Here is a 9,173-nt window from a genome sequence, read left to right on the forward strand (position 1 = left end):
CCTTCCAGAGAACTCTCACCTCGGTGTGGGGGGGGTGGGGGGGTGGTGGGGGGGGGGATACAAAGGTGGGGAGGGCGAAGGTCAAATTTACTTGGATGGGGAATCAATAACGCTCACTCCCTGCTGTTGTGAGAAACTCGCCAGCACCATCACCGCCACCATCACCACCATCACCACCTCCATCACCACTTCCATCACCTCCATCACCACCTCCATCACCACCACCTCCATCACCACCTCCATCACCACCATCACCTCCATCACCACTTCCATCACCACCATCACCACCACCATCACCATCACCTCCATCACCACCTCCATCACCACCATCACCTCCATCACCACTTCCATCACCACCATCACCACCACCATCACCTCCATCACCACCTCCATCACCACCATCACCTCCATCACCACTTCCATCATCACCATCACCACCACCATCACCATCACCTCCATCACCACCTCCATCACCGCCACCATCATCACCATCACCAACTCCATCACCACTTCCATCACCACCACCACCACCTCCATCACCACCTCCATCACCACCTCCATCACCACCTCCATCACCACCACCATTACCTCCACCATCACCACCTCCATCACCACCACCATCACCACCACCATCACCACCTCCATACCACCATCACCACCTCCATCACCACCTCCATCACCATCACCACCACCTCCATCACCACCACACACCACCACCACCCACCACCACCACACCACCACCACCCATCACCACCACATACCACCCTCCCCACCCACACCCACATCACCACCTCCATCACCACCCCATCACCACCATCACCACCACCACACCACCACCAACCACCACCATCACCACCCATCACCACCACCATCACACCACCACCACGCCACCATCACCCACCATCACCACTTCCATCACCACCTCCATCACCACCTCCATCACCACCACCACACACCATCACCACCTCCATCAACCACCACCATCACCACCACCATCACCACCACCTCCATCACCACCACTATCACCACCACCACCACCTCCATCACCTCCACCTCCATCACCCACCACCTCCTTCACCACCATCACCACCACCATCACCACCATCACCACCTCCACCATCAACACCACCATCCACCACCACCATCAACGCCACCATCACCGCCACCATCACCACCTCCATCACCACCTCCATCACCACCATCACCACCATCACCTCCATCACCACCACCATCACCACCACCATCACCACCACCTCCATCACCACCACTATCACCACCACTATCACCACCACCACCACCTCCATCACCACCACCATCACCACCACCTCCATCACCACCACCATCACCGCCACCATCACCACCTCCATCACCACCTCCATCACCACCTCCATCACCACCATCACCACCACCATCACCACCATCACCACCTCCATCACCATCACCACCTCCATAACCACCACCACCATCACCGCCATTGCCACCACCGCCGCCACCACCTCCATCACCACCATCACCACCATCACCACTATCACCATCACCACCTCCATCACCACCTCCATCACCACCATCGCCACCATCGCCGCCACCGCCGCCACCACCACTGCTATCATCACCACCTCCATCACCACCACCATCACCACCTCCATCACCACCTCCATCACCACCACCATCACCGCCATCACCACCACCTCCATCACCACCTCCATCACCACCACCATCACCGCCATCACCACCACCATCACCGCCATCACCACCACCACCATCACCACCTCCATCACCACCACCATCACCGCCATCACCACCACCACCATCACCACCATCACCACCATCACCGCCACCTCCGTCACCACCGCCATCACCACCTCCATCACCACCTCCATCACCACCACCATCACCGCCATCACCACCACCACCATCACCACCATCACCACCTCCATCACCACCACCATCACCGCCATCACCACCATCACCGCCACCTCCGTCACCACCGCCATCACCACCTCCATCACCACCACCATCACCGCCATCACCACCACCACCATCACCACCACCACCACCATCACCACCTCCATCACCACCACCATCACCGCCATCACCACCACCACCATCACCACCATCACCACCACCATCACCACCTCCATCACCACCTCCATCACCACCACCATCACCGCCATCACCACCACCTCCATCACCACCTCCATCACCACCTCCATCACCACCACCATCACCGCCATCACCGCCATCACCACCATCACCACCTCCATCACCACCACCATCACCGCCATCACCACCACCATCACCACCATCACCGCCACCTCCGTCACCACCGCCATCACCACCTCCGTCACCACCTCCATCACCACCTCCATCACCACCATCATCACCACCTCCATCACCACCACCATCACCGCCATCGCCACCACCGCCGCCACCACCTCCATCACCACCATCACCACTATCACCACCTCCATCACCATCACCACCCCCATCACCACCTCCATCACCACCACCATCACCACCTCCATCACCACCACCATCACCCCATCACCATCACCGCCATCACCACCACCTCCATCACCACCTCCATCACCACCACCATCACCGCCATCACCACCACCGCCATCACCACCACCATCACCGCCATCACCACCACCACCATCACCACCTCCATCACCACCACCATCACCGCCATCACCACCACCACCATCACCACCATCACCGCCACCTCCGTCACCATCACCACCTCCATCACCACCTCCATCACCACCACCATCACCGCCATCACCACCACCACCATCACCACCATCACCACCATCACCACCTCCATCACCACCACCATCACCGCCATCACCACCACCACCATCACCACCATCACCACCATCACCACCTCCATCACCACTACCATCACCGCCATCACCACCATCACCACCACCATCACCACCATCACCACCTCCATCACCACCATCACCGCCATCACCACTGCCATCACCACCACCATCACCACCATCACCACCATCACCGCCACCTCCGTCACCACCGCCATCACCACCTCCATCACCACCACCATCACCGCCATCACCACCACCATCACCACCATCACCACCACCATCACCACCATCACCACCTCCATCACCACCATCACCGCCATCACCACTGCCATCACCACCACCATCACCACCATGACCACCATCACCGCCACCTCCATCACCACCGCCATCACCACCTCCATCACCACCACCATCACCGCCATCACCACCACCATCACCACCATCACCACCCCCACTACCACCACCACCACCACCTAAACCAGACACGGCCCGTTGGGCTCTTTCATCCGGCCCGCCGAATGTGTCCAAACATTAATATTATTACTAAATTAAATTTTACCTCTCTCCTGTAATGCCCCCATTTCCCCATTAGATGGCGCACTTTGACCGGGATTGCGGTAATTAATTGGTTTGGGGCGCAGGCCTCGAATGTTTTCGTGATGTTTGATGAGTCGCGTTACGACGTGGTTTTTTATATTATCGTTCACGTTCGTGCAATTCGTTAAATTGCCTTGCAAAACAAAAAGCTTTGCTAACCCGTTAAAGGCCAAATCCTTTCACGTAAATGATTTTTATATATATTTATATTTAGTTCACACAAACACTCCGTCCATCTGCTTCCTGGCCCGGCCCCTCTGTCAAATTTTTAGAACCCATTGTGGCCGGCGAGTCAAAAACATTAGCCCACCCCTGACTTAAATCGAAGACTGGGTTGGGGTGGGTGGAGGTTGGGGTGGGTGGAGGTGGGTGGAGGTGGAGGTGGGTGGAGGTGGGGGTGGGTGGAGGTGGGTGGGTGGAGGTGGGTGGGTGGAGGTGGGTGTGGGTGGGTGGGTGGAGGTTGGTGGAGGTGGGTGTGGGTGGGTGGAGGTGTGGGTGGGTGGGTGGGGGTGGGTGGAGGTGGGTGGGTGGAGGTGGGTGTGGGTGGGTGGGTGGATGTTGGTGGAGGTGGGTGTGGGTGTGGGTGGGTGTGGGTGGGTGGAGGTGTGGGTGGGGGTGGGTAGAGGTGGGGGTTGGTGGAGGTGGGTGGAGGTGGGGGTGGGTGGAGGTGTGAGTGTGGGGGTGGATGGAGGTGGGTTTGGTGGGTGGGTGTGGGTGGAGGTGGTGGTGGGTGGAGGTGGGTGGAGGTAGGTGTGGGTGGGTGGAGGTGTGAGTGTGGAGGTGGGTGGAGGTGGGTGGGTTGGGTGGAGGTGGGTGGAGGTGGGTGTGGGTGGGTGTGGGTGGTGGTGGGTGGTGGTGGGTGGTGGTGGGTGGAGGTGGGTGTGGGTGGGGGTGGGTAGAGGTGGGTGTGGGTGGGTGTGGAGTGGAGGTGGGTGTGGGGGTGGGTGGAGCTGTGACGTAGCTGTGCGCTTTACCTGAGAAGCGGTGGCCTCATCAGGAGGTACAAAGTCCTCTCCCCCCTCTCCTCTCCCCCCTCCCCCCCTCTCCCCCCTCTCCCCCCTCCTCTCCCCCCCTCCCCCCCTCCCCCCCCCTCTCCCCCCCCTCCCCCCCCATCTCCCCCCCTCTCCCCCCCCTCTCTCTCCCTCTCCTCCCCCCTCTCCCCCCCCCTCTCCTCTCCTCTCCTCCCTCTCCCCCCCCTCTCCTCTCCTCCCCCTCTCCCCCCCCTCTCCTCTCTCCCCCCCCTCTCCTCTCCCCTCCCCCCTCTCCTCTCCCCTCCCCCCCCCCCTCCCTCCTCTCCCCCCCTCTCCCCCCCTCTCCCCCCCTCTCCTCTCCCCCCCTCTCCTCTCCCTCCTCTCCTCCCCTCTCCCCCCCCTCTCCTCTCCCCCCCTCTCCTCTCCCCTCCCCCCCCTCTCCTCTCCCCCCCCCCTGTTGGGGGGTCAGTTACTTCACGGTGGCTATGAGATGTTAACTACCTCGCCTGGTACGCAGGAGGTCGTGGGTTCGATCCCGACCTTGACGCCTGCTGCTGCTGCTGTATATTTGGAGTTTGCGTGTCTCTCTCATCATCATCATCACGGTGGCTAGGAGATGTTAACTACCTCGCCAGGTACACAGGAGGTCGTGGGTTCGATCCCGACCCCTGACGATGCCTGGTCTGTATTTGGAGTCTGTGTCTCTCTCTCTCATCATCATCACGGTGGCTAGGAGATGTTGACTACCTCGCCCACGCCTGCTGTATATTTGGAGTTTGCCTGTCTCTCTCTCTCATCATCATCATCATCACGGTGGCTAGGAGATGTTGACTACCTCGCCCACGCCTGCTGCTGCTGTATATTTGGAGTATGCCTGTCTCTCTCTCTCATCATCATCATCATCACGGTGGCTAGGAGATGTTGACTACCTCGCCCACGCCTGCTGCTGCTGCTGCTGTATATTTGGAGTTTGCCTGTCTCTCTCTCTCATCATCATCATCATCACGGTGGCTAGGAGATGTTGACTACCTCGCCCACGCCTGCTGCTGCTGCTGCTGTATATTTGGAGTTTGCCTGTCTCTCTCTCTCATCATCATCATCACGGTGGCTAGGAGATGTTGACTACCTCGCTCATGGCTGCTGTATATTTGGAGTTTGCCTGTCTCTCTCTCTCATCATCATCATCATCACGGTGGCTAGGAGATGTTGACTACCTCGCTCATGGCTGCTGTATATTTGGAGTTTGCCTGTCTCTCTCTCTCATCATCATCATCACGGTGGCTAGGAGATGTTGACTACCTCGCTCACGGCTGCTGTATATTTGGAGTTTGCCTGTCTCTCTCTCTCATCATCATCATCACGGTGGCTAGGAGATGTTGACTACCTCGCTCACGGCTGCTGTATATTTGGAGTTTGCCTGTCTCTCTCTCTCATCATCATCATCACGGTGGCTAGGAGATGTTGACTACCTCGCCTGATATACAGGAGGTCGTGGGTTCGATCCCGAGCCTGACGATGCCTGCTGTGCATTTGGAGTTTGCGCGTCTCTCTCTCTCATCATCATCACAGTGGCTAGGAGATGTTGACTACCTCGCTCACGGCTGCTGTATATTTGGAGTATGCCTGTCTCTCTCTCTCATCATCATCATCATCACGGTGGCTAGGAGATGTTGACTACCTCGCTCATGGCTGCTGTATATTTGGAGTTTGCCTGTCTCTCTCTCTCATCATCATCATCATCACGGTGGCTAGGAGATGTTGACTACCTCGCCCACGCCTGCTGCTGCTGCTGCTGTATATTTGGAGTTTGCGTGTCTCTCTCTCTCATCATCATCATCACGGTGGCTAGGAGATGTTGACTACCTCGCCCACGCCTGCTGCTGCTGCTGCTGTATATTTGGAGTTTGCGTGTCTCTCTCTCTCATCATCATCATCACGGTGGCTAGGAGATGTTGACTACCTCGCTCACGGCTGCTGCTGCTGCTGCTGTATATTTGGAGTTTGCCTGTCTCTCTCTCTCATCATCATCACGGTGGCTAGGAGATGTTAACTACCTCGCCCACGCCTGCTGCTGCTGCTGCTGTATATTTGGAGTTTGCCTGTCTCTCTCTCTCATCATCATCATCATCACGGTGGCTAGGAGATGTTGACTACCTCGCCCACGCCTGCTGCTGCTGTATATTTGGAGTTTGCGTGTCTCTCTCTCTCATCATCATCATCATCACGGTGGCTAGGAGATGTTGACTATCTCGCCCACGCCTGCTGCTGCTGCTGTATATTTGGAGTTTGTCTGTCTCTCTCTCTCATCATCATCATCATCACGGTGGCTAGGAGATGTTGACTACCTCGCCCACGCCTGCTGCTGCTGCTGTATATTTGGAGTTTGCGTGTCTCTCTCTCTCATCATCATCATCATCACGGTGGCTAGGAGATGTTGACTACCTCGCTCACGGCTGCTGTATATTTGGAGTTTGCCTGTCTCTCTCTCTCATCATCATCATCATCACGGTGGCTAGGAGATGTTGACTACCTCGCTCATGGCTGCTGTATATTTGGAGTATGCCTGTCTCTCTCTCTCATCATCATCATCATCACGGTGGCTAGGAGATGTTGACTACCTCGCTCACGGCTGCTGTATATTTGGAGTTTGCCTGTCTCTCTCTCATCATCATCATCATCACGGTGGCTAGGAGATGTTGACTACCTCGCCCACGCCTGCTGCTGTATATTTGGAGTTTGCCTGTCTCTCTCTCTCATCATCATCATCACGGTGGCTAGGAGATGTTGACTACCTCGCCCACGCCTGCTGCTGCTGTATATTTGGAGTATGCCTGTCTCTCTCTCTCATCATCATCATCATCACGGTGGCTAGGAGATGTTGACTATCTCGCCCACGCCTGCTGCTGCTGCTGCTGTATATTTGGAGTATGCCTGTCTCTCTCTCTCATCATCATCATCATCACGGTGGCTAGGAGATGTTAACTACCTCGCCCACGCCTGCTGCTGCTGCTGTATATTTGGAGTTTGCCTGTCTCTCTCTCATCATCATCATCATCACGGTGGCTAGGAGATGTTGACTACCTCGCCCACGCCTGCTGCTGCTGTATATTTGGAGTATGCCTGTCTCTCTCTCTCATCATCATCATCATCACGGTGGCTAGGAGATGTTGACTACCTCGCCCACGCCTGCTGCTGCTGTATATTTGGAGTTTGCCTGTCTCTCTCTCTCTCTCATCATCATCACGGTGGCTAGGAGATGTTGACTACCTCGCTCACGGCTGCTGTATATTTGGAGTTTGCCTGTCTCTCTCTCTCATCATCATCATCATCACGGTGGCTAGGAGATGTTGACTACCTCGCCCACGCCTGCTGCTGCTGCTGCTGTATATTTGGAGTTTGCCTGTCTCTCATCATCATCATCATCACGGTGGCTAGGAGATGTTGACTACCTCGCCCACGCCTGCTGCTGCTGCTGCTGTATATTTGGAGTTTGCGTGTCTCTCTCTCTCATCATCATCACGGTGGCTAGGAGATGTTGACTACCTCGCCCACGCCTGCTGCTGCTGCTGCTGTATATTTGGAGTTTGCCTGTCTCTCTCTCTCATCATCATCACGGTGGCTAGGAGATGTTGACTACCTCGCCCACGCCTGCTGCTGCTGCTGTATATTTGGAGTTTGCGTGTCTCTCTCTCTCATCATCATCATCATCACGGTGGCTAGGAGATGTTGACTACCTCGCCCACGCCTGCTGCTGCTGCTGCTGTATATTTGGAGTTTGCGTGTCTCTCTCTCTCTCTCTCCCCGTGACGTCAGCGTGAATTGATTCCCCTCCGGCTCCTCCGATATTACTCTGTTGTTTTTTTTCGGGTAAAGTCACGTATGTAGAAATACAATAAAATTATATTAAAACAAAAAAGCAATCGCGACATTTTTTTGGTTTTAATATAATTTTTTTATCGTATTTCTACATGCGTGACTTTGCCGAAAAAACCCAATGAGTAGTTTTACGCAGTCACGAAATGCTTTAATACTTTATCATTTCCTCCGATACTGTTTCACCCCTACCGCATTTCGAGCGGACGTCCACGCGTGTCTATGGGGGGACCAGTGGGCTGCCCGCTATCAATTGCCACGTGATGATGACAGCGGCAAAACGATGATCATTCGGCGGTGGCCACGTGGGCTTTGTGTAGACGAGGAGCTTGCACAGCTCCGTCGGGGAGGCCTTACACCCGAGGTCAAACACAAGTAAAAACGTTGGGAAGGTTTATAGTCTTGGCTTGAGCCACGGTGCCGCCCTGGGTTCACGGTTCAAGGCGTTCCGCGGTTCAGAGGTTTAAGAGCCCCTGGGACGCGATGTTTCTTCACCGCTTAGACGCTGAGACAGCACCACGGAGGGCATGGGTTCAAGCCCCGGGTCTGGGTCTCTGTCTTAAGGTTGTTCACGATAGTCGTGTTGGTGATGCTGAGCTACAATCACACGGGGCATGGGTTCAAGGTCTGGGTCTCTGTCTGTCTGTCTTAGGGGGTCCACAATGGTCGTGTTGGTGATACTGAGCTACAATCACAGAGGGCATGGGTTCAAGCCCCGGGTCTGGGTCTCTGTCTTAAGGTTGTTCACGATAGTCGTGTTGGTGATGCTGAGCTACAATCACAGAGGGCATGAGTTCAAGCCCCGGGTCTGGGTCTCTGTCTTAAGGTTGTTCACGATAGTCGTGTTGGTGATACTGAGCTACAATCACACGGGGCATGGGTTCAAGGTCTGGGTCTCTGTCTG

This window comes from Petromyzon marinus, chromosome 70 (genome assembly GCF_048934315.1).
Source record: "Petromyzon marinus isolate PM22_M1 ecotype Great Lakes invasive population chromosome 70, UKy_Petmar_22M1.pri1.0, whole genome shotgun sequence".
In the NCBI taxonomy this organism is placed as follows: domain Eukaryota; kingdom Metazoa; phylum Chordata; class Hyperoartia; order Petromyzontiformes; family Petromyzontidae; genus Petromyzon; species Petromyzon marinus.